Source organism: Schistocerca americana, chromosome X, assembly GCF_021461395.2.
Source record: "Schistocerca americana isolate TAMUIC-IGC-003095 chromosome X, iqSchAmer2.1, whole genome shotgun sequence".
NCBI classification, from domain to species: domain Eukaryota; kingdom Metazoa; phylum Arthropoda; class Insecta; order Orthoptera; family Acrididae; genus Schistocerca; species Schistocerca americana.
The window spans coordinates 824,962,166-824,989,661 of NC_060130.1; the positions used below are offsets into that span (position 1 = coordinate 824,962,166).

General features: G+C 44.6%; 1 pseudogene; it reads left to right on the forward strand.

Annotated features, from left to right (window-relative positions):
• Positions 1–10,979: 10,979 nt before the first annotated feature.
• Positions 10,980–11,095, forward strand: LOC124556976 (annotated as a pseudogene).
• The last annotated feature ends 16,401 nt before the right edge of the window (positions 11,096–27,496 follow it).

The following is a 27,496-nucleotide window of genomic DNA, read 5'->3' on the forward strand; positions in this document are numbered from 1 at the left end:
TCAGAGGCACAGGTGGAAAAAAAAGGGGGGCCATTATCCTCGCTATTGACATTCCTTTGTAGAAAGCATCGCAAAGACGACACTCTCAAACTTGAAAACATATGATAACACTGTGGAGCTCTTAATTTATGATATTTATTGAAATGCCTAATGAAATGATGAGAAACATTTTACATTTATTGTCTTTCTAGTTGAGAGATTCTTTTGCCTTTGGAGACGCCATTTGCCTAGTGAATGACGTTTCATGCATTGCTCTATACAGGCTATATATATTTGCTCATTTAATTTGATATCTAGTTTCCAGCTGCACTGCAGCATTGGTTATTATAAAATTTAATAGATGTACTAATATCACTATTTTCTGTCTACAGACCAAGGAAAGAATACATTTATGATGTACTTTCTTAGAAAAGAGAGCTCAAATATACATGTCCCTTCACAGGAACTGCATAAATAATTTTTTAAACGATTTGGTAACTTGTCTGCTACAGTAACTTATCGTGATGCATCACTCTAGTATTAAGATGTGACATAGGTATTAGACATGGCCATCATTAGTGTAATATTTTTTTTTGCTTGAACTTTGTCATGTTTAGATATAAGTTATTACATTTGCTGCTGCTGTTTGCCAGGCATAGTGCTACTAAATTTCACTTTGTATTACTCTGTTGAGCTAGTTTTACTACTGATTTATTTTTCTAGTTTGCTGCTCAGTGCCTTATATTAGTCGTAATATTGCAATTGATTTGCCAATGTTCATTTTTTTGTCATTGCTGTTTGTGTTAATTGTTTTGTGCTGCTGCATTGCCTCGTCCCTTATTTAGCATCTGAGCTCAGTAGATTTAAGTTAGCTTAAGATGGGGTAGGCCATATAAGAGAACAAGTTGTGATGAATTGGAAGAAATGCATTGAGAAGCTATAAGAAAATGGTTTGGCCAAAAAAATATTTTGAAAGAGGATATGAACCAAAAAAGTAGGGTTTAGGGACAACAGGTTTAGGTAGGATTTTCTTGGAAATAAATGTTGAGGTAAGATAATGGTAAATAAATAATGAGGTAAGGAATGTGTGAACATATAAATACAGAAAGCATGCTTGGATAGATTTTTTTTTTGGTGGAAACAAATGTTGAAATAAGAGGAAAGATATATGGAATGAAGTTTTGGGGTGGACTGCAGTACCAAATGTCACACTGAAAACAAACCCTGTCCTGTATTTTTGTGTTATTACACTATGTAAATTTGTGTTTTTCCTGTCTTAATGTGTTTAGCTAATAAGAGTTATGTTGTAGAATTTTTCTGATAATATGTTATTTTCTTTGTAAAGATGTTTAGACATTATTTATTCTGTTCTGTTTTAATGCTCATGTGTGAAGTTGATGTTTCGAAAGTTATTCTGATCTTTTATGTATGTACTCATGTCATAATTCATGTAACACTGATGTATATGTTATTTCGATTCTTTTGTAAAGCCTGTACTATAAATGTTATCTGTATTGTTATGTTCTTTAATGATGTATTTTGTACCTTTGTAATTGTATTCTTATGTTATAAAATTGTAATTGACACCAGTTCATCATATTATTAACTTGCAAGTTCCATTTCACTGCACACGTTTCTGTTGGTCATAGTATATGGACAATATGTGAGAAGTAGGGACTGTTAGTGTTTGCACGTGTGTTAATAATTCAGCAAGGGACTGGATAACAGCATTGCTGGTTCTAAGGACAATTCCAAAAACTTTGTGAGTGCACAAATGGTGGTTATGGACTTGATATATTGTCCGCAAGACTCTTTGATGGTGATTGTGCACCTGAACAGTCGCAGCAAATGGATGCTGGCCATCTCTACAAGGACTACAGTGGGTCTACACCTTTGATGATCCATCAATACCATTATTTCTACAAGGACTGCAGTGGGTCTGCTCTGTGATGACCTACCTACCAGTATTCTTCAAAACTTCGACTGACTCTGCTGTGGGTTTGCTCTGTTGTGGCCCATTACCTGTCTGCATGTCGAGAGTCAGCACTGTCTTTCTGTTGGAAGGACAACACTACTTCTTCAAGACTGCATGGAAATCCACCACTTCCATGTGCATTTTCTTTTACTGCTCAGACTTTGAGAAAAACACTGCAATTTTACTGTGATGAACGATCAGGACTGTCTTTATGGACTGTGAGAAAATTTTAGCTTTTGACCAACATTGTATAATAAGTGTGTGCATTAGATTTCTTTGTTATTGTAATTGTGAAAAAATTTTAATAAATATGTAATGGCCACTGCCCAAAACAATTTGTAAAATTGTTTGTGGGGAGCGTGGGGGCTATGTAAGTAGGCTGTCTAGGTTTTTATATTGGTAACGCCACGTAGCGCTCTGTATGAAAATCACTGGCTGTGCTGTGTGCAGTCTGTGGCTGGGTGGCATTGTTGTAATACTCGCTATTGTAGTGTTGGGCTGTTGGCTGTTAACAGCGCGTAGCGTTGCGCAGTTGGAGGTGAGCCGCCAGCAGTGGTGGATGTGGGGAGAGAAATGGCGGAGTTTTGAAATTTGTAAGACTGGATGTCATGAACTGCTATATATATTATGACTTTTGAACAATATTAAGGTAAATACATTGTTTTTTTTCTATCAAAATCTTTCATTTGCTAACTATGCCTATCAGTAGTTAGTGCCTTCAGTAGTTTGAATCTTTTATTTAGCTGGCAGTAGTGGCGCTCGCTGTATTGCAGTAGCTTGAGTAACGAAGATTTTTGTGAGGTAAGTGATTTGTGAAAGGTATAGTTTAATGTTAGTCAGGGCCATTCTTTTGTAGGGATTATTGAAAGTCAGATTGCGTTGCGGTGAAAATATTGTGTGTCAGTATAAGCACAGTCATGTATAATTGTTCAAAGGGGACGTTTCATATACTGTAAAAGAATAGAAATGTTAAAACATTACTTGTAATACTGGTTCATGCGTAGGTCATGTAGGCTTGCAATGACGTAAAACATGGAGGGAAGCCTCTGTGATGAAAAGGTCTTGGCTGGAATAGAGAAGGTGGATCTGGAAGTCGAACTGCAAAGCTTCTTTGTGGCATGAGTCAGTCAGTGGCTAACAGGCAAAGTGTGCACATCTTGTGAAATGAAAGACGCGATAAGAGCTCAAGATTATATAATATAGCCTAGAATGTGGATGCAATTTGGCTTATTACTCATGGTAAAGTTTGACTGATTCTGTATCATGAAAATCAGACGTTAATCACAGATTTTCAGAGCTAGTTACACAGCAAGAGCCATGGATACTTTTGCCGCCGGTTTTGATGAGTACAGAAGACCGACACGGCCACTGCTTCATCTCAAATTACCAGTTCGGAACTACATAATTGCGTGGACCACTTATATGGTTTCTTTTTCAATAAGAGCATTGTGTTCTGTAAACTTTGCGTTGAGCACCCGCATTTTATCCTCAGTCATTTATCTAAACAGGGTCCTATCCCAAGTGCTACGATATTTCCGAGTATCCTATTTTATTGAACTGAATAGTCATATCAGTAAACTTTCACTACAGTTAATAAACTATGAGGAGTAGTATATTTCATAATACACTACTGGCCATTAAAATTGCTACACCACGAAGATGACGTGCTTCAGACGTGAAATCTAACAGACAAGAAGAAGATGCTGTGATATGCAAATGATTAGCTTTTCAGAGCATTCACACAAGGTTGGCGCCGGTGGCGACACCTACAACGTGCTGACATGAGGAAAGTTTCCAACCGATTTCTCATACACAAACAGCAGTTGACGGGCGTTGCCTGGTGAAACGTTGTTGTGATGCCTCGTGTAAGGAGGAGAAATGCGTACCATCACGTTTCCGACTTTGATTAAGGTCGGATTGTAGCCTATCACGATTGCGGTTTATCGTATCGCGACATTTCTGCTCGCGTTGGTCGAGATCCAATGACTGTTAGCAGAATATGGAATCGGTAGGTTCAGGAGAGTAATACGGAACGCCGTGCTGGATCCCAACGGCCTCGTATCACTAGCAGTCGAGATGACAGGCATCTTATCCGCATGGCTGTAACGGATCGTGCAGCCACGTCTCGATCCCTGAGTCAACAGATGGGGACGTTTGCAAGACAACAACCATCTACACGAACAGTTCGACGACGTTTGCAGCAGCATGGACTATCAGCTCGGAGACTATGGCTACGGTTACCCTTGACGCTGTATCTCAGACATGAGCGCCTGCGATGGTATACTCAACGACGAATCTGTGTGCACGAATGGCAAAGCGCCATTTTTTTCGGATGAATCCAGGTTCTGTTTACAGCATCTCGATGGTCGCATCCGTGTTTGGCGACATCGCGGTGAACGCACGTTGGAACCGTGTATTCGTCATCTCCATACTGGCGATCAATCGGCATGATGGTATGGGGTGCCACTGGTTACACGTCTCGGTCACCTCTTGTTCACATTGACGGCACTTTGAACAGTGGACGTTACATTTCAGATGGGTTACGACCCGTGGCTCTACCCTTCATTCGATCCCTGCGAAACCCTACATTTCAGCAGGATAATGCAAGACCGCATGTTGCAGGTCCTGTACGGGCCTTTCTGGATACAGAAAATGTTCGACTGCTGCCCTGGCCAGCACATTCTCCAGATCTCTCACCAATTGAAAACGTCTGGTCAATGGTGGCCGAGCAGTGGCTCGTCACAATACGCCAGTCACTACTCTTGATGAACTGTGGTATGATGTTGAAGCTGCATGGGCATCTGTACCTGTACACTCCATCCAAGCTCTGTTTGACTCAATGCCCAGGCCTATCAAGGCCGTTATTACGGCCAGAGGTGGTTGTTCTGGGTACTGATTTCTCAGGATCTATGCACCTAAATTGCGTGAAAATGTAATCACATGTCAGTTCTAGTATAATATATTTGTCCAATGAATGCCCGTTTATCATCTTCGTTTCTTCTCGGTGTAGCAATTTTAATGGCCAGTAGTGTAATTATTCAGTGAGCATATGGTTTGACGTTCTCCACGTATTTTTCACAAAATCATAGTTAAAAATTTCATCAAAGAACAATTACTAAGAAGAGAGTTAAAGTATATAGTTTAAATATCCTTCTTATTGAAATAAAATTCTTTCTAATTTCATTTGATATGTAGTTAATAGTGTTTCTAACATTGTATTGTGACTGAAATGATCAGCTTAGATCCGAGCCTACTTATAGACTAGTTTCTGGGTCCCAGTGCTAATAGCTGAGCCCGAATTAAATTTCATATTACACTGACAGTACTCAAGATGTACAACTTACATTCTTATAACCTGTGTCTACTGCAATAAGCAAATAGCTATAACTATTCAAAGTATAATAGATACAGGTGACACATGTTCTATCTGAATTAAGTAGTACAAGAAAGTGAATGCTCCTTGAGAATACCAATAAAAAATCAGGAGAAAAGATATTTTTACGTACTTCAGAACTATTTCAATGGTAGTAATTTTCAATAACTAAACTGACATTAAACCCCTTATCCAAGTTAGTAGTGCTCCATCATTAGCAATCATTTAACTATAATGATCATTAGCTTCCTACTACAATGCACAGATAGTAAGCGTTATTGAGAACCAGTTGTTGCCTAAATGTATTAATACTCCTCCATTGTAGTTCACGTCAAACCACTGGTACATTGCTTGCTGAACTGCGCTACTGCCTTGTATCTTATCAGAAAAACAGAATTTCAGTATCAAGTAACGACATTCCCAATAGTTACTTTATTATGAACCATGCTAGAACTTAGTAATGTTTTGCCTAATTAGGCTGGTGACTGTTTCATTTTACGTAATTACAGTTTAACTGATTGCTAACAGAACCATGGTTCGATTCCCGTTTGTTCTGCATTGCTTCATTTCATTAGAAATCTTAAGAGCAACAAAAATGGTCCGATACCTTATCCAGCATACTCCCTTCACAGGAGTAGCATTACCGGTGCCTGTTAATTTAGTGGTAGTGGTTGTAACAATTATGCCGATTACGAGTAGGTTTATTTTATGTAACTGTGTATCTGCAATTATTAAGTGTGTATTTCGTGCTGTTTAAACTCCATGATGTATGGCGAGAAAATTAGTTTTGTAATGTATACATGAAAAAAGCAAAAGAATAGGTTGAAATGACAAATTATTATAATATGAGTATGTTCATATTAAGAAAGTGTTTATTAAAAGCTGGTTCATGCTTAGGGCACTTGTATTTGTAACATGTAAACGCTGCATGGAAGTCCCTCCGCAACGGGAGTGTCATGGCGGGTTGTAAAAAGGGGGTTTGGCGGTCAAACTGAGCGGATCCTTTGTGTGAACGACACGCAGTATGTGGCTATTCTTAGCACGGTACTCTTCGATGGTGCTAAGAGAGGCAATTGGAAGCTGCATTACAAAGGATGTGGATCTGGGTATTATTTGGTATTCATGGCATAATGGAATGCTCTAATATGTTGAAAATCCGACGCCAAGAAGAGGTTTTACAGAGCATTCGTACACCAAAACCGTGAGTATAGCTAGCCCCATGTCGCCTGCCACCAATCTTCGCCACTGCTTCACAAACTTCATACATTCAGTTAAGTAATGTATATATGCATGGATCAGTTAATTTGTGTGCTGTTTCAATAATAACCGTATAAAACCTACATTCGTGTCCAGAACCATAGTTTCAATCCTGATCACGAACCTACGCAGGGTCCTCACCTAAGTGCTACTAAAACCGAGTATCCTGATTTAAAAGAACAATTATTGCATTTATGTGTTTAAAAGTGATTTTTTGTCTAAAATAATAGCGGTAGTAAAAGTTAAAGCTAAAACCACAAAAGTGAAGTTGGATAGGCTTTTGCTGAAGTACCTTTAGTTTATTATAAAAGGATTACAGTGCAAGATTGTGTAAATATTATTGTCTAGAATACCTGCTTCACAGGTGATTAAAAAGCAATTACATACAAATCTTTAATGAACAAATTTATGATAGTAATGTTAGAAGTGAAGTCATGCTCATTTTCAAAAGTAATGCGGTTTTGGTTTCTATCATGAATGGTTCCTTTTTTTGAAGTTAATTAAACCTAGTGTTGCATTTTATTGTCTTGCAAAGTAATTTATTAACTACTCCAAGTTAAGTGAATGATAGCTTTAGAGTTATTCTTTACTACTGTAATAATCAACAATGAAACAACACTGGTTTATGGGTCCCCATTATAATCTACACCTATTAGGAAAAATTTCAACTATTATCGTTGATAAGGAAAACTTATAGAGGAGCTTAAACAGTGTATTTATGACGTTATTCATCTTTACTTGTGTTTTTCATGTCAGTCAAGATAGAAGAGCCTGATGTCCAAATTTAGTTCTGCACTTCATGCAGTGACATTTCAGTATTTGATTAAGTAATGGTCTTCAATGTGGTTGTCATTAGTATGAGCTTGGTGCAAACTTTGCTCCCCCTAATTTACTGCTGTGTATGCTATTGGTAACTGCTGCTACACCCAGTACAAAGTGCATTGTGTCAGTCTGTATCCTGTATGCTTTTCAAAGGGAGTTCTCAACAAAATTAACTTCAATAACAAATATTCAATTCTCTCAAACATATATTTCCCAAATAATGTGCTTAATTGGACTGGCGACCGTTCATTTCTTTTCATTCATTTATGACTGCACCACTTTCATTATCTCTCAAGGTTAAAGTCCGTTTGGTTTTTCCGTTAATTTCACCAAATTCGAAATTGTAGTCCAATACCTTAATTCATTAGATGTACGTTCGGTCGACCTTTTAAATCCTCTCAGAGGTTATCATTAGCGTGTTTCACGGCACGTTAGAGTGAAATACGTTATTTATATATGTTCATTTCCCGTGACAGGACTAAAGATTTGGTTGTTAAGGAAAGTGATACACATAGTGTTATATGTGGCGACCGTGACAGGACATTCGTCAGTTCTACTGACTAAAATACAGATTGTAACATAAATATTTGGCGTAAAACAATTGTAAGACGAGCATTGAATGTCCAGCGGCGCGAACTTGCAATAGATTGGACAGAATAACAGAAAAATTTACATGTCTTTAAAAGATAAAATATAAACTGTTACCAACATTAAAATGTATACAAAGACGACAGTAGGTCTGAAAGAGCGAAACAAAAATGTAACTAGTATGGTTCAAATGGCTCTGAGCACTATGGGACTCAACTGCTGAGGTCATCAGTCCCCTAGAACTTAGAACTAGTTAAACCTAACTAACCTAAGGACATCACAAACATCCATGCCCGAGGCAGGATTCGAACCTGCGACCGTAGCGGTCTTGCGGTTCCAGACTGCAGCGCCTTTAACCGCACGGCCACTTCGGCCTGCTGTACCTAGTATACTAGGTGGCAGTACTTCACTAGGCCGGCCAGTGTGGCCGAGTAGTTCTAGGCGTTTCAGTTTGGAACCACGCGACCGCCACGGTCACAGGTTCGAATCCTGCCTCGGGCTTGAATGTGTGTGATGTCCTTACGTTAGTTATGTTTAGGTAGTTCTAAGTTCTAGGGGACTGATGACCTAAGATGTTAAGTCCCATAGTGCTCAGAGCCATTTGAACCATTTTTGAAGTACTTCACTAGACGAGAGCACAGATGATGCCACGGGACGGCAACAGGCTTACATTGAGTACTATACGCACGTCAACGATCAAATTCAGATGATGAGCTCGTCTCAAATAAAACAAGGTCATTATGTGATTGGACTGAAAAGTTCCTAGATAACAGAACGCAACATATCATTCTCAATGGAGAGAAGTCTTCCGAAGTAAGAGTGATTTCAGGTTTGCCGCAGGGGAGTGTCGTAGGACCGTTGCTATTCACAATATACATAAATGACATTGTGGATGACATCGGAAGTTCACTGAGGCTTTTTGCGGATGATGCTGTGGTATATCGAGAGGTTGTAACAATGGGAAATTGTACTGAAATGCAGGAGGACCTGCAGCGAATTGACGCATGGTGCAGGGAATGGTAATTGAATCTTAATGTAGAAAAGTGTAATGTGCTGCGAATACATAGAAAGATAGATCCCTTATCATTTAGCTACAAAATAGCAGGTCAGCAACTGGAAGCAGTTAATTCCATAAATTATCTGGGAGTACGCATTTGGAGTGATTTAAAATGGAATGATCATATAATGTTAATCGTTGGTAAAACAGATGCCAGACTGAGATTCATTGGAAGAATCCTAAGGAAATGCAATCCGAAAACAAAGGAAGTAGGTTACAGTACGCTTGTTCGCCCACTGCTTGAATATTGCTCAGCAGTGTGGGAACCGTACCAGATAGGGTTGATAGAAGAGATAGAGAAGATCCAACGGAGAGCAGCGCGCTTCGTTGCGGGATCATTTAGTAATCGCGAAAGCGTTACGGAGATGATATATAAACTCCAGTGGAAGACTCTGCAGCAGAGACGCTCAGTAGCTCGGTACGGGCTTTTGTTAAAGTTTCGAGAACATACCTTCACCGAAGAGTCAAGCAGTATATTGCTCCCTCCTACGTATGTCTCGCGACGAGACCATGAGGATAAAATCAGAGAGATTAGAGCCCACACAGATGCATACCGACAACTCTTCTTTCATGAACAATACGAGACTGGAATAGAAGGGAAAACCGATAGAGGTACTCAAGGTACCCTCCGCCACACACCGTCAGGTGGCTTGCGGAGTATGGATGTAGATGTAGATATAGAAGGTATGAAAGACGACACAAATGAAGACAGTTGTTATGTTAAAGACTCGATGGATATGTTCAGTTCATCGAAAGTCGGAAGTGAACCAAACGAAACTCGAGAAGTAGAATCTCAGTATGAGGACACCTTAGAACAAGACAGCGAAAAGCCACTAAACATGAACGATTTGTTAAAAATGTTGTCTGCACAAATTGCTTAAAACACAAGCGGGTGTAATTAAAACACAAAGTGTTAAAATCAGTAAACAGATCGGAAAAGTAGACTCAACAGTTGGTGTTGTCAGTAATGCAATCAAGGACTTACAAACTAAAATAGATACTATCAATAACAATGTCGCCACTATGCAGGGTCAGGTTAACGACATCAGCGATAGTTTCGATACCGAAATAATGAATATTCAAGAAACTGTAGAACCTCTTAATGTAACAAAAGTTGATGAAAAGGTTTTCGGCCTCAAAACCGAATTGTAAACGAATGTAAAACCGAAATTTCTTAATTGAGACAAACAGTGAATTATTCTGAAAAGAAGCTGAGTAGCCGGACGTTGTGGCCGAGCGGTTCTAGGCGCTTCAGTCCGGAACCGCGCTGCTGCTACGGTCGCAGGTTCGAATCCTGCCTCGGGCATGGATGTGTGTGATGTCCTTAGGTTAGTTAGGTGACCTCAGATGTTAAGTCCCATACTGCTTAAAGTCATTTGAACCATTTTTTGAAACTGAGTAAACAAGTGGCAACATGGGAAAAGAAGTGTGAACAGAACACTTCCCAAATTCAAGGTAAAGCAAGCGACCTTGAACGGAAAATAGGAGAAAAACTGAATTATGTCACTGACAGAATAATGTGTAGCAAATTGCTAGAGGGTGAAGAATGATTCGATCTGACAAAAAGGGATAATGGATGGAACCCGTTACATTTTTTGGAAAACTGTGAAAGGAATTTTCCTGATTACGTAACGGGCCAGGAAAAGATCAGTGTGGTTATTAGCACATTAGCTGGCTATGCGAAAAGATGGGGCCTAAATTTGGATACAGGACAAATGTCATTTGGCGAATTTAAACAGAAATTTATAGAGGAGTACTGGTCGGAGCAAAAACGTCTCCCGAACGCTGCCGAGCGAACTCTTTTGGAACCCACATGTCCCATTCCCCCAAAAGTACCCAGAGAGCTCCCTATTCTGTGGTGCCGACCTGTACGAGAGCATAGCCCAAGGCTAACACAAACCTCTTTGCTACATGGTACGTGCTTTATAGCCAACGGCCTTGCCGCAGTGGTAACACCGGTTCCGAAGATCACCGTAGTTAAGCGCTGTCGGGCTAGGCTAGCACTTGGATGGGTGACCATCCGGTCTGCCAAGCGCTGTTGGCAAGCGAGGTGCACTCAGCCCTTGTGAGGCAAACTGAGGAGCTAATTGACTGAGAAGTAGCGGCTCCGGTCTCGGAAACTGACATACGGCCGGGAGAGCGGTGTGCTGACCACATGCCCCTCCATATCCGCATCCAGTGACGCCTATGGGCTGAGGATGACACGGCGACCGATCAGTACCGTTGGGCCTTCATGGTCTGTTCGGGAGGAGACGTGCTTTATAGGGCTGACTATTCTGCCACAGTAGCAGACTAGTTTTACTCCCAAAGATCTAGATAATAAAATTTATCTTGTACTGTATATTCTCATTCATGCTTTTAATTCATCAGGTGAGAGGAGGAAAGGATGTATATGCTGACGTATGACACATAGATTTACTGAATATCATGTGGGGCTCCGATAATTACCAAAAATCTTAGTAAAATGTGAAGTGAAATAAGATAACATACCTTGTGGCCTCTATAGACACACACAGCTGCTAGTTTTTTTTTTTTTTTTTTTTTTTTTTTTTTTTTTTTTTTTTTTTTTTTTTACACTTTGCGCCCAGAATTGAGGTGCCACAGATGGGTACAGCAAGTTAAATGTTAAGCAAAATGATGAAGAAGTTCATGCAGAGACCCTTCATAATGTTGTAACTGCTGCGCAGCATGACTGAATCCCTCCTCCCAAATGCATAGAGAGTTACAACATGTGTTTTGTGTGTGTGTGTGTTTTATAACTGATGTCTGCATAAAAACGACAAATGATAAATCCTTTCTCCAAGGTGTTGGGATGATTACCGCATTTCCTAGCCAAGCACAAGGATCGGAGTCGTAACATCACTGGTGCAGCAGAAACTGGAGCTTCAGTGGTGTTAGTGATCCCATTGCTTCATGCCTAAATCAACAAGAAGCCACCACCGCTGATCACTACTGCATCAAGTCCGATAATGGTGACTTGGTGTTCTCAAACCAGGTCATTCTATGTATCATACAGTACAAAGTTCGCGTGGGTCTTGAATTGGATGGCTGTATATACGGCACTTCAGCAATAAATAAATAAATAAATTACCAACCTATAAGCGTCAGAATACGCACGCCTACAGACGCGCGGCAGTTTGCGCCCTGTCATAGGGGCGATCCCATTACCTGTACCGTCGCTGGTAAACCCTATGAGATTCTTTTGCGCACCAGCATCAGTCCAACCCTTCAACAGAGTGGATCTGTGGGTAGGATCATTTCTATGCGAGATTGCGCTCCTCCGCACATTACACAGACAGTGAAGCAGCCGGTGCAGACGCATTTCGGAAATGTTAGAATTATCAGCCGTCATTTCCATACAGCCCGGCCGTCCAAATCACTCGATCTAAATCCGAGTGACTTCTGGCTGTGAGGTTGTCTGAAGGATGTCGTATTCAGTGCTCCAGTTCCGAATGTAGATGAACTGAAGACACGCATAGCGCAATACGTTCAGAATGTGACCCTACAGACACTCCAATCTGTAGGGGAACACGCTGTTTCTCGATTACAGCTTTTGGAAGGAAACGGTGAACGGCATATAGAGCATGTCTTGCGCCAGTCTCCCGATAATGAGAAACCGATGTCACATTGCTTTTGATGCGGTGTTTGGCCCCAGGACAATTAAAAACCGATGTCAATTTGCCTTTTGTGCGGTTTTTGGCCCCGGGTTTGCTTTTTATGTAGTTTTGACCACCAACACAGTTAGAAGCCGATGTCAGTTTCCTATTTATGTGGTTTTTGACCTCAGGACAATTAAAAACTGATGTCAATTTGCTTTTTATTCGGTTTTGAACCCAGGACAATTAGAAACCTATGTCAGTTTGCTTTTTATGCAGTTTTTGGCGCCAACACAACTAGAAACCGATGTAAGTTTGCTTTTCATGCGGCTTTCATCCCCAGGACAGTTAAAAACCGATTTTTCCCATCCGATGTGGTACGACCTTTCTGTGGTGGAGTGGTTTACCTAATTTACAGTGCCACAACTGTTGACTGCTGAACTTGTGTTGTCATGCACACTGACATCCTTTGCGATTCATCTGTTATTTGTAGCCGATCCCATTTACGTTAACATGCTTACAGCGCCATCTACTGGCAAAATTTTCGTTAAATTTTTCTTCCGATAACGTCTCCTAGTAGCAATAATATTGTGTTTAAATTTGATATTATTCTGAGCAGTGGGTCTCTTTCTACAGCGTTTTGAAACAGGTATTTTGATTATGGATACACTGTATATGCAGGATGGTCACATGACCATTATCGATTACAGATGATGAGGAACATCTTTGGTCATAGTTTTAAAACTTCCATGCACAACACTCTCTCGCTGCATTTGTCTCCTGACAATGACAACGATTCTTGCAGGCATCAGCCTTAAGCATTTTAATACTCAAGCTTACCATTCCCACACCGACCTGCTAAGCACTAATTTTTTTTCCCACAGCGTGATTTGATGGAAGTGTTGGCGAGTTCTGTTTGCAGTGCTGATAGTGAATATAAATAAATTAAATGCATTAGTGCGTAAGCACATAAACTTGTGGATGTTAACTGATCTAATCATACTATTTTGTCCGCCCAGTTAGCCGTGCAGTCTAACGCACGGCTTTCCGGATTGGGAAGGAGCCCCTGGTCCCCGGCACGAATCCGCCCGGCTGACTTGTGTCGAGGTACGGTGAGCGGGCCAGTCTGTGGATGGTTTTTAGGCGGTTTTCCATCTTCCTCGGCGAATGCGGGCTGGTTCCCCTTATTCCATTTCAGCTACACTATGTCGGCGGTTGCTGCGCAAACAAGTTCTTCCACGTACGTGTACACCACCTTTACTCTACCACACTAACATAGGGGTTACACTCGTCTGGTGTGTGACGTTCCCTGGGAGGGGGGGGGGGGGGGGGGGGGGGCGGGGAGTCCACCGGAGACCGAACCGCACAATAAGCCTGAAAGAGTGGTTCGGTATGGGACTGCGGCGTGGGAAGTGGACTGCGGTAGTCGTCGTGGGGTTGTGGACCACTGCGGCTGCAGCGGGGACGGAGCCTCTCTGTTGTTTCTAGGCCCCCGGTTAACATACAATACGATACAATAGAATCATACTATTTCCTTCTCACTTTTTTGCAGTTCAGAACGACCACACAGTGCTGGATACGATTATGTAACTCGTTCCTGTTGTTGTACCCTAGAAATTGTAATAAATATTTGTGTATGCTTTTCCTGAGAATAGTTGTTAGGCTTAAAGCCGGAATGGTCCATTTTCATTCAAGATTCTGTTGCAAGGGGGTATTATGAAGCCAGGTGCATGTTATGCAAAAGAACGTGAAGTAGGAGAAAAAAAGTTTACTAATAAATACTTATTTCACATTTTTATGATACAGAATCACAGTTTACGCAATGCGAATTTTATCAATTAAAGGCTGATATCGCAGCGGAATCTGTGGTCGGCGAACACCTCAGTATCTTCTAATTCCATCACTTTGGTCTACACAAAACCACTCTAGTATCAAAATAAGATAACCTTCGTATGTTAGACATTAACATATGGTGTTCACACCTGGATAAAAAGTAAGGCACTTAACCCAAACTAGTGAAACACATACTTGTGTGTAAAGATTAGACTGCTAAAGAAAACAATATCTGTAATGGCGTGAGCCCTATTAAGGATACATACTTTGAATTCAAAATAAATCTTTCCCTCAGTGATGAAAGACGTGATGTGCATCTTATTTGCAGTTCCACCATAGTACAGTGGTACACTGCAATTATTTAAGAACTGCAAATCCTCCTCACTCATCCCTGAGACACAGTGTGACAGAAAAACCTTTTTTCCTAACAACTCCACATCAATGACCTCCCCCGAAGTTCTCCTGTAGCTATACACTTGTACAATAATACACTAACGAGATGTCCTCCTATTTATAACGTGCACGCATGGGGATATCACTGAGCTGGTCAGCTAGAATACTGTTTTCCAGCAAAACACTGTAGACGTATTGTCAGCATACTGACACGTGCAGTGCATTTCTGAGGAAATCGCTAAATGGTGCTTTTTCTGCATATGTGCCGTCCGTTCTGGTGTGACCGGGAGCTGTCATGTGTTCCTACTACTGTGTGGGAAGTGACCCTGCTAAAAAATAAATAAAATAAAAAATAAAAAGAAATGATGTGCTACATTTCAACTACGACCGTGCATACGAACTGAATGCAGCCACCGGCAGTGGAACGAGAGCGCAGATGATTCGGCCAAGGCCGCTTCAGACACAGAGGCACTGCAGCAGTGCAATCTGAGCACAGCCAACTCAGCCAAGGCTATTCCAGTGATAGCACATTACCACACACGTGTGTCGCATATTATGAAACACATTTTCATAAATACTGAATTATGTTATTATATACAGGGTGACAATTATTGAAGTGTACAAAAAAAACGTAAATTAGTTACAAACTACGGCGTGCGCACATTTTATTAAACATGTAAACGTCACTACAGATATTCGGATTTAGGTTATGACATGATCGAGATGCCTGCCATCACTGGCGATCATGTGGCGAAGCGAATAGCGAAATTGTACATGACCTGCTGAGGTGTCGAAACATCGATGCTGTCGATGACCTCCTGAATGGATGTCTTCAGCTCAACAATGGTTTTGGGATTATTTCTGTACACCTTGTCTTTAATATAGCCCCACAGAAAGGAGTGGCATGTCTTCAGATCCGGAGAATATGGCGGCAAATCGCGGCCCATGCCAGTGGCCTCTGGGTATCCCAGAGCCAGAATGTGGTCACCAAAGTGCTCCTCCAGAACATCAAAACAATCTCCTGCTTCGATGGGGTCGAGCTTCGTCTTGCATGAAGCACATCTTGTCGAAATCAGGGTCACTTTGGATAATGAGGATGAAGTCATCTTGCAAAGCCTTCACGTACCGTTCGGTAGTCACTGCGCCGTCAAGGAATATCGCATCGATTATTCCGTGACTGGACGTTACACACCGCACAATCATACGTTGAGGCTGAAGAGACCTATCTACAGCGAAATGTGGATTATATGTCCCCCAAATGCGCCTGCTTTGTTTATTGACGGATCCATCCGTGGGATTCGTCACTAAACCAAACTATATATGTGCATACTAATTCCCATCATGACCCGGGGACAACTGTGCAGTTTGAACGTCCTAACGCAACACGTTCAGAAGTTATAACGATATTATTTCATATAGTTCAATAATTGTCACTCTGTAATTACTATACAGGGTGGTCCATTGATCGTGACCGGGCCAAATATCTCACGAAATAAGCGTGGAACGAAAAAACTACAAAGAACGAAACTCATCTACCTTGAAGGGGGAAATCAGATGGCGCTATGGTTGGCCCGCTACATGGCGCTGCCATAGGTCAAACGGATATCAACTGCGTTTTTTTAAAAATAGGAACCCCCATTTTTATTACATATTCGTGTAGTACGTAAAGAAATATGAATGTTTTAGTTGGACCACTTTTTTCGCTTTGTGATAGATGGCGCTGTAATAGTCACAAACGTATAGGCACGTGGTATCACGTAACATTCCGCCAGTGCGGACGGTATTTGCTTCGTGATACATTACCCGTGTTAAAATGGACCGCGTACCAAATGGTTCAAATGGCTCTGAGTACTATGGGACTTAACATCTGAGGTCATCAGTTCCCTAGAACTTAGAACTACTTAAACCTAACTAACCTACAGACATCACACACATCCAAGCCCGAGGCAGGATTCGAACCTGCGACCGTAGCAGTCGCGCCGTTCCGGACTGAAGCGCCTAGAACCGCTCGGCCACCGCGGCCGGCTGACCGCGTACCAATTGCGGAAATGGTCGATATCGTGTTGATGTATGGCTATTGTGATCAAAATGCCCAACGGGCGTGTGCTATGTATGCTGCTGGACGACATCATCCACGTGTCCGGACCGTTCACCGGATAGTTAGGTTATTCAAGGAAACAGGAATTGTTCAGCCACATGTGAAACGTCAACCACGACCTGCAACAAATGATGATGCCCAAGTAGGTGTTTTAGCTGCTGTCGCGGCTAATCGGCACATCAAATTGCGCGAGAATCGGGAATCTCAAAAACGTCGCTGTTGAGAATGCTACATCAACATCGATTGCACCCGTACCATATTTCTATGCACCAGGAATTGCATAGCGACGACTTTGAACGTCGTGTACAGTTCTGACGCTGGGCACATGAGAAATTACGGGACGATGACAGATTTTTTGCACGAGTTCTATTTAGCGACGAAGCGTCATTCACCAACAGCGGTAACGTAAACCGGCATAATATTCACTATTGGGCAACGGAAAATCCACGATGGCTGCGACAAGTGGAACATCAGCGACCTTGGCGGGTTAATGAATGATGCGGCATTATGGAAGGAAGGATAATTGTCTTCCATTTTATCGATGGCAATCTAAATGGTGTAATGTCTGCTGATTTCCTACGTTATGTTCTACCGATGTTACTACAAGATGTTTTCACTGCATGAGAGAATGGCGATGTACTTCCAACATGATGGATGTCCGACACATAGCTCGCGTGAGGTTGACGTGGTATTGAATAGCATATTTCATAACAGGTGGATTGGTCTTCGAAGCACCATACCATGGCCCGCACGTTCACCGGATCTGACGTCCCCGGATTTCTTTCTGTGGGGAAAGTTGGAGGATATTTGCTATCGTTATCCACCGACAACGCCTGACAACGTGCGTCATCGCATTATCAATGCATGTGCGAACATTACGGAAGGCGAACTACTCGCTGTTGAGAGGAATGTCGTTACACGTATTGCCAAATGCATTGAGGCTGACGGACATCATTTTGAGCATTTATTGCACTAATGTGGTATTTACAGGTAATCACGCTGTAACAGCATGCGTCCTCAGAAATGATAAGTTCACAACGGTACATGTATCACATTGGAACAAACGAAATAAAATGTTCAAAAATACCTACGTTCTGTATTTTAATTTAAATAACCTACCTGTTACCAACTGTTCGTGTAAAATTGTGAACCATATGTTTGTGACTATTACAGCGCCATCTATCGCAAACCGAAAAAAGTGGTCCAACTAAAACCTTCATATTTCTTTACGTACTACACGAATATGTAATAAAAAATGGGGGTTCCTATTTAAAAAAAGGCAGTAGATATCCGTTTGACCTATGGCAGCGCCAACTAGCGGGCCAACCATAGTGCCATCTGGTTTCTCCCTTCAAGCTAGACGAGTTTCGTACTTGGTAATTTTTTCGTTTGATGCTTATTTCGTGGGTCACTATCAATGGACCACCCTGTATACTATTATTAGATATATTATTTATATAACTGTAATTATAATGCTCTATGACCGTGAATGCATCGGACTACACATCACTGTGTTAAAAAAAATTTCAAGTACAGATAATAGTAACGTGCTCGTGCCGATAATGTGTAATTGGAAAACATTTACTATACCTGAAGACTGACATTGGTCATTCAGAAGGTTGGATCCCCTCATTCGCAGGCGTCAGATTGCAAAGCCTGGGCTACTCTCCGGTTGGAATCTCCGTCTTCGAAGATTGTGTCCGTCTGTCTGTCTGTCTGTCTGCCCGTCTGCCCGCCGCTTACTGCAGTAGCTGTTCGTTCGTCCGTCCGTCCGTCCGCCTGCGTGCTCGCTGTCCGTCACCGCCGCTACCGCTGCTGCCTGCTGTTCGTCCGTCCGTCCGTCTGTTCGCCGCCGCCGCCGCCGCCGCCGCCGCCGCCTGGTCGCCGCCGCCGCCGTCCGACCCTGGTCTTTGGCCGTCTTCGTCTTCCTCCATCCTCGTCTTCCTCCGTCTTTGTCTTCGTCTGTCCCCTGTTTGTGTCCTTTCCTTTTCGTTCTGTGCGTTATTGTTTCTCCCTGACGTCATGTCCACCCCCACCACCACCGCCACCGCTACCACCACCGCCATAGTTTACACTTCCCCTTCCGCCGCCTCCACCACTATAACGTGGTGTGTCCAGTCCCACCCCCCTCCTTCCATCCCACCTCTTCTCACTCTCCCTTCGCCCTCGCTCTTTGTCGCCCCCTCTCCAGCTTCTTCCTCCCGCTCCTCTCGATCTGATCCTTTCCCCCCACTCCCCCAGCCTGTCACTGCAGCTCCAGCTAGGGTGGTGGCCCGTCGGGCCACTGTCCATGCCCAGCTCTCCTCGTCGCCTTCGCCATCACCGCCGCCACCGCCACCGTCATCGTCGCCGTCGCCATCGCCTTCGCCTTCGCCTTCGCCTTCGCCTTCACCGTCAATGTCACCATCTCCGGCGTCGACTGCTGCGTCCACGCCAGGACCTGTCCCTTCCCACCACCTCCCTATAGCTCCCGTCCCTTATATCACCACGCGCCCTTCTGCCGCCATAAAACGCCCTAGTGGCACCACCACCTCCTCCGCTCCCAAAAAGGCCCCGCCCCGTCCTCCTTCACCCCCCCAGGGTGCCATGGATGTCTCCCCACCTGGCCCTGCTCCCTCCGCCTCCGCCTCCTCCTCCTTCTCCTCCTCCTCCTCCTCCCCCTCTTTCTACAAATACCTCCTCTCCCGTCCCGATCCTTCCCTTCTCGAGGCCCGGAATCTCTCCCTCCTCCTCTGCCAACACTTCCCTGGTGCCCCCATCTCTCTCCTCACTCCCAGACGGGATTCTGTTCTCATCTCCTCCCCCAGCCCAACCCTCCATACTGACATCCTCTCCCGCCTCCCCATCACCCGTTTCGGCCCCAATGCCTCCCTCACCCCTGCTCCTTCTCCATCTCCTACCCGCCAACCCGAACCCCCGTGTCGCCCGCCGACCCTCACCGCCGTGATCACTCGGCTTAGTCCGTCGATCACGGAGGAGGAGGTGTTGGCGGAGCTCAAGGCGCATCCCACGCTGGAGGTGCGGGCGGTCCGCCGCATTTTCAACTCGGCCGGCCCCACTCGCCTTATGCGGGTTTTCTCCGAGGACGCCCCCTCCATTGACCGTCTCCTGAAGGAGGGTGCCCTTCTCTTCAACCAGCGCCACAAGGTCGACCCCTCCCGTTCCCTTCCTCAATCCCTGCACTGCCAGAGGTGTCTGCGCTATAATGCACACCCAACAGCTGAGTGCCGCGAGGCCCCCACCTGCCTGCATTGTAGGCAAGCGCACTTCCTCCAGCAGTGCCCTAACCTTCAATACCCTCCCTCCTGCAATACCTGCAATCTCCCCCATCCCACCTACTCCCAAAAGTGTAAAGCCCGAACCCCTCCAACCACTCCTGAACTCACTGTTCCTGTCCGTCCCCTGGACGCCCCCACCCCTCCTGACAATTCCCTTCGTCCCCCCCCCCCACCGCTGAGGACATCATCAGGTTCCTCACAATCGTCCTTCAAAATGTTCATCCCTTTCAGCGCCCCCACACCCTCCAGCAGATCTCCCTCGCCGCCCGTTCCATATTCCAACTCAAGATGTACGCCACCTACTCCAACAACCGGGCCCATTTCACCTTCTCCCGTCTTGACACCCTCGTCTAAATCCCAGTCATGGCGCGACAGCAACGAATCCTTTTCAACAATATCCGCTCCCTTTCCGCCAACAAGAACCTCTTCCTGCACACCCTTGCCACCCACCGCGTGGATGCCTTCCTCCTTAATGAAACCTTCCTCCAACCCCACCACTCCATCCACACCTCACCCTATCTCCTCCACCACTCCGATAACCCCCTCCCAATTGTGCGTGGCGGAGTTGCCACCGGTCACCACCGCCAGATCCCCGTTCGGCTCCAACCTCTCCTTCCCGACCCCACCGAACACCTGATCCTTAGTCTCTTCTTCCCCGGCCTTACCGTTACCAGCGCCACCATCTATGTCCGCCCTAACGCCCCTATTCCCTTCGACTTCCTCTCCCACATTGACCGTACCTTCTCCTCCTACGTGATCGCCGCCGACCTCAACATCCATAGTCGTTCCGCCACCCAGTTACGGCGGTGGCATCGGTTCCTCTCCTCCCTTCAAGGCGACCTCATCCCCATCCCCCAGCACACCTGTCCCGAATCCAACTCCACTCCTGATGTTATCCTCTCCTCCCCCAATCTCCTTGGCCACATAACGGTGGATGTCCTGGAGCCTATTGGTAGCGACCATCTCCCTGTCCTCCTCACCATTTCAGACGGTCGTCGCCCCCGCCCCGACCCTCGTACTGACCCTCCCCCTAAGTACGTCCATGAGTATTCCCGTGCCGACTGGAATGCCTACCGGGATACCCTCTCCACCCAGGTTGATAGCCACCCCTTCACCTACCACCACCCTGACGATGTCACCCATGCCGCCTCCTTTCTCCAGCAGACCTTGTCTGAGGCCGTGGAGGCCCACGTCCCTACTGTCGCCATCCACCCCCACCGTCCTACCTTACCCCCACAGGCCGTTCTCCTCCTCCGTGAATCCCGTCGTCTCTACTGTGCCTTCCTCCGCATGTGTGACCCGGACACACTACGACGCCACCGGCAACTCCAGCGACACATTCGTAATTTGCTCGCGGCTAAGAAACGCCGGGACTGGCGACAGACATGCACCCGTTTAAATGTTACCCTACCAATCAACTCGTCAAAGTTCTGGTCGGCCTTCCTCGCCTTACTGGAACTAAACCCTCCCCCTATTATCCTCTTCTCCATGATGATCACCCTTTCCCTGACACCCTTAGTAAGGCCAATCACTTTGCCTCCTACCTCTCTGATGTATTTTCCATCCCCGATGATCCCCAGTTCGATTACTCCCTCTTCCCAGATATCCACGATCGAACTGACACCTCCGTCCCTCCCCTCGCTCCTGGTTTCCAGTACTTGGACAACATTGCACACACGGAACTCAATGCCCCTATCACTACACAGGATCTCATTGCTACACTCCGCACAAAACGCAACACCGCTCCTGGTCACGATCGTGTCACCTACCGTCACTTTCGTGAAGCTCCTGTCTCTTTCCTCTTTACCCTGGCCGGGCTCTACAATGTAGCCCTGTCCACCGGTTACTACCCCGACCTGTGGAAAACCTCCCATATCCTCATGTTCCTTAAACCTGGCAAACTGCCGTCTGCCGTCTCCTCCTACCATCCCATCAGCCTTACCTCGGTCTTCAGCAAGGTCCTGGAATCTATCCTCACCTGCCGCATCCACCAGCATCTCTGCCAGCACCGCCTCCTTCCCGTTACCCAGTGTGGCTTTCAGCCGTCCTTCTCTTCCGACGACCTTCTCCTTCACCTCACTCATCTCCTTTCCGAACAGCTTAATCCCGTCGCTCCGCAACCTTCCTCTCCCTGGACCTCGAACGTGCATATGACCGCGTATGGCATTCCGGTCTCCTCTTCAAGCTCCAAACCTTCGCCCTTCCCATTAACTACGTCTGTCTGATCGGCTCCTTTCTCTCCCGCCGTCCTTCCTATGTCACCATCCATAACACAGATTCCTACACCTTTTTCCCCTCTGCCGGTGTGCCCCAAGGCTCCGTCCTCTCCCCCCTTCTGTACCTTTTGTACACGGCGGACATGCCGCCGCCGTCAGCCCCCGTCCACCTTCTCCAGTTTGCCGATGACACCGCCTTCCTTGCTCTTGCCCCCACCCTACAGCGCTCCCAACACCTTCTCCAATCCCATCTTGACCGGTTCACCGCTTGGTGCAACCAGTGGTTGCTCAAGGTCAATCCCTCCAAAACCCAGGCGATCATTGTAGGCAAAACCACCCCTTCCTTCCGACTCCTTGATTTCTATCTCACCATCTATGGCCGTCCTATCGCCCTCACTCCCACCCTTAAGTACCTTGGCGTCACCCTCGACCGTCGCCTCTCCTGGACTCCCCACCTCCAGACAATCCAAGCCAAGGCACGCTCCCGACTCAGTCTCCTCAAGCTCCTCTCTGGCCGTACGTGGGGTCTGGACCCCTCCACCATCCTCCACACCTATAAATCCCTCATCCGCCCTATCTTTTGTTATGCCCATCCGGCTTGGATCTCCGCCCCCCCTACCTTTTATAAATCCCCCCAAATCATTGAACGTCATGCTCTCCGCCTCGCCTATCGCATCCGTCTCCCCTCCCCCACACGGATCCTGTACGATCTCATCCCCTTCCCCCACCTCCTCCTTTTCCTTGAAAGGATACGGATCCTGTACACCTCCCGCAAACTCGATCCTCCTCACCCGCTCGTCTCCCCGATCCTCTCCCACCCCCGCCCGCTGCCGTGCCTGTATTCGCACGTCCCACCTGGTCTCCATCTCTCCACCCTCCTTACCCTCTCCCAAGGTGGCTTCCGCCAGCTCCCTCTCCCTGATGATGCCCTCCTCCCCTCCATCTACCCCTCCTACCAACTTTGATCCTCCCACCCTCCTCCTGTACTTACTCCTCTGGGCACCCTCCCTCCCTTCTCTCCCTTTTCCCTCCCTCCTCCTTTTCTCCCCCCTCCTCCCCCGGGCCTCCCCTCCCCTGTCCCTCTCCTCCTGCCCCTGTCTCCTAAACCATTGGCATCCTTTTTTTTCTCCCCTCTCCCCCACCTCACCCCTGTTCCCCTCTTGGCAGGTCCCCGGACTCGCACACGCTCAGTGGACATTCGCGCGCCGGAGATCACCGCCATCAGTGTATCGTGTGTGCCGTCATGTTTAGTGTTCAGTGTTCACCGTCACACTCCATTGTTCATCAGTGCCATCGTCTTCTTCAGTATGTGTGCGTCGTGTCAACAGTTCGTAGTGTGGATTGTCATCGAGTGTGAACGGCTTCTTGTGTTTTTATGTTCATGTGTCTCCTGTTTTTTCCCGCCGTTTTTCTAAGTGATGTCTCTTCTCTGTTTATCTCATTGTACTCTCTTCGGCTGAAGAGCGGCGTATTGTGCTCCTGCCATCCTACCTGATTGTTCAGGTGTCAAAATAACAATAAAGTAAAAAAAAACTGACATTGGTTTGCTAATGATTTTACATATTGTAGCACTGAACTGCATAGTAATCTGGCGTTGTAATAATTATGACAATCACTCACAAAATGAAACATGCAAACTATACTAATAACCATGAACTAATAAACGCAAATACTTATACAGAGAATACTGTACAGTTAGCACCCTACAAGAACGGAAATACGTGGATTAGAAACAATCCTTATGATTTATGCATGTCACCGTACCAGTAAGATGACCGACGCGGTTACAGAAGAAATAATCAGTGGAGAGAATGTCTAGAAATCGTAGAATGGAATCAACGCAATGATGATACTGAATCAGTGTTTGATGATTGCATTTCCGATCTCTGTGCGTCTGTTTTCTGGTTCCTTTCTAGTACAACCTTCGCAAGCCGCTCTAATATCACTGATTTGACTCGTCTTCAATTCCTTCTTTACTTTAATTTCACGATTTTTATGCATTACAGAAGATTTCATTTCCTCTTAATCGAAATACTCTTTTGTTCATCTTCTGCATCTGCAAGCGCACCCGCTTCGTAATTAATTTTCTACCTATCTCTGACACTTCAAATTTATCGATGTTTAATCACAAGGCTCAGGAAAAAGTTAAATATTGTCCCTCTCCCTACGGTTGCTACATGTAACGTGGTCGCCAGGGTTTACTGTTTAATTATGCTGCTTTATTTATTGGACTATCCAACGCTGTGTTATTACAAAAATGTCAAGTAAACTTTTACATGCACGTACTGATAATCTGAAATTTGGACACATTTACTGTATTGGAAGGTTGACGTAGATTTGCTGCTGATGTAACATATTGTAGCACTGAATCGCATGGTATCTTAGTGTCGTAATAAACATGATACTCACACAGTCATACATAAAAAACTGTTAACCATGAACCAATCAACACAAATATGTATGCAGATAGTACTATGCTGTTAATAAACCTATAAATTTACTGCAATGGCGGAACAGTATGTTCGTAAAGAAACTTCATACTTTAGCGCAACGATCGTCTTTAATTCTTTGATTGCTAAACGTGAACTGCACTTTACAAACAAATAGGTTACGTTGCAGATGAATACTTTTCTTATTCTCCGTTACTCTTTCTGTTGCAGTGTTACGTTACTAATTTCATAGTGGTCAACCAACATAATAAGTATTTTCCCCCACAAGCGCACACACAGCTGTATTCAGAGTACACGCCACCACAACAGACAGACTGCCACAGACTACCACTCTCGATGGCATTTGATGCAGAAAACCTTGATACTGAAATAGTGTCGTTATTAATTATTTTGGCGAAGGAAAACTGATTCTTTGTCTACCTGTGCTTAGATAATACAACTTCATGACATTTCGCAGACACCATATCCATTCTTAACTTAGTTGTCATTCTATTGACAGACAGTTACAGACTCTTCTAAAAAGCAGTGCTCAATCGTGAGACCTTTTAGTGTTGAAAACGTAAGCTCTAATTGACTTTTTTTCAATGGCATGCTGAAATCACTTAGGGTTATCTAGGGGTTCTAGCTTCGCGACTCGGTGCAGATATTTTTTGCTATGATGTCATAGCAACGCACAATAGTGAAGACATCCAATGGATTTCGATGAGTTATTTGTATCAGTCAGATTCAGCGATGTCATAGACTAAGGCAGATGAGTTGTTCTGTCTTTTTTCTTCATCCATGCCAGAATTAAAAAAAGTGTTAGATTCTTTCTGTGATGTGTTAATAGATAGTTGGCATTCATGTGAAATGTTGTAGTGGAAACTGCTGCCTCTCATGCATAGATGCAGTGCTGACGACAGCTGTACAATGTCCTTGTTATGTGAGTTCATGCCACCTTCATTGTAGATTGCATGACAGAGAGGCGATATGGTATGGTATTTCGCTATGTGAGCGCTAACACCAGCTGTGTATGCTATGGCCTAAGCTATCATGGGATGGTGCTGTCCAGCTTTCTCGGACACTTTTGCAGGAGCTGCAAGTCTGCAGAATATTTATGTGAGGCGAGTTGGACTGTATCTTTGTAGTAGTATTGCGATGAAGGATGAGTAACACAACACGGCCAGCATCGGTGGAGAAGGCTCTGTGGTTGGAGGGAAGCATCCACATCTTGAGCAAATATGTAAGTGACGTGGACTGTGTTTCTCTTTTTTCTCAGAGTTGCTGCGTGTGTGTGAGTGTGTGTGTGTGTGTGTGTGTGTGTGTGGGTGGGTGGGTGGGTGAGTGTGGGTGGGTGTGTCGGTGGGTGGGTGGGTGGGTGTGTGGGTCTGTGGGTGTGTGTGGGTGTACATGGGTATGTGTGGGTGTGTGTGTGTGGGTGGATGCGTGTGTGTGTAACCTAGAGAGGTAATTTTTGTATATTAGTGCAGCATTGCTGTTGAATGAACTACAGCCGCTGTTACCACCACCTATCTCACCATTGCCGCCACCAGCACCTGATTCGCTGCCAGTCAATGAACTACTGGAGATACCGCCTGAATTACGTCTACAACCGTTTCCACCATCTGAGGAGGTACTGGCGCTGCAGAGCCGTTTATTGACGGCGAATCACAAATACCAGGACACACCAATGGAAAAAACTTTATCCAACTCATAGCACGGATGGCGCAGCAATCAGTAATGCATGATGGAGAAGCAAACAGTCTTGGTTGAAGGGTTGTAATTATTATTAATTCACCAATGAACCATTTCACCTGATTCAGGCGTCTTCAGATTGACCTACACAACCAATATACATTTTATTAGAAATGGCAAGACCTCATTTTGCAAAATTGGACTTACAGCAAGAAATCGTAACACAACTTACTGGTATTATATGGTATTAGGCACATTGGCTTCTGAGCACAAAAAATGTAAGGTAATTGTTATTTTGGCCCGCGTTTTTAAAAGATTACCCATAATTCCATATCAGTTTTATACTTGACTTCCAATAGCTCACAAATTTTGCTATTGAACCCTTGCCTATATTTGGCAGTTAAATAATACTTCTTACCTCACAGCCCACATACACCATCTTCTGTGACGCACACTGCTTTGTGTTCCCGTACGCACAACTGTTTGCGTAAAGTGAATAGGAGTAACTGCACATTCAACATGTTTATGTGGTAAATATTTTAAATTATAAGACATTACCGGGGGCAGATGTGGACTCTGACCACAACCTATTAGTTATGAACTGTAGATTAAACTGAAGAAAATGCAAAAAGGTGGGAATTTAACGAGATGGCTCCTGGATAAATTGATTAAACCAGAGGTTGTACCGAGTTTCAGGAAGAGCATAAGGGAACAATTGACAGGAATGGGGGAAAGAAACACAGTAGAAGAAGAGAGTGTAGCTATGAGGGATGAAGTACTGAAGGCAGCAGAGGATAAAGTAGGTAAAAGGATGAGGGCTAGTAGAAATCCTTGGGTAACAGAAGAAATATTTAATTTAATCGATGAAAGGAGAAAATATAAAAATGCTGTAAAAGAAGCAGGCCAA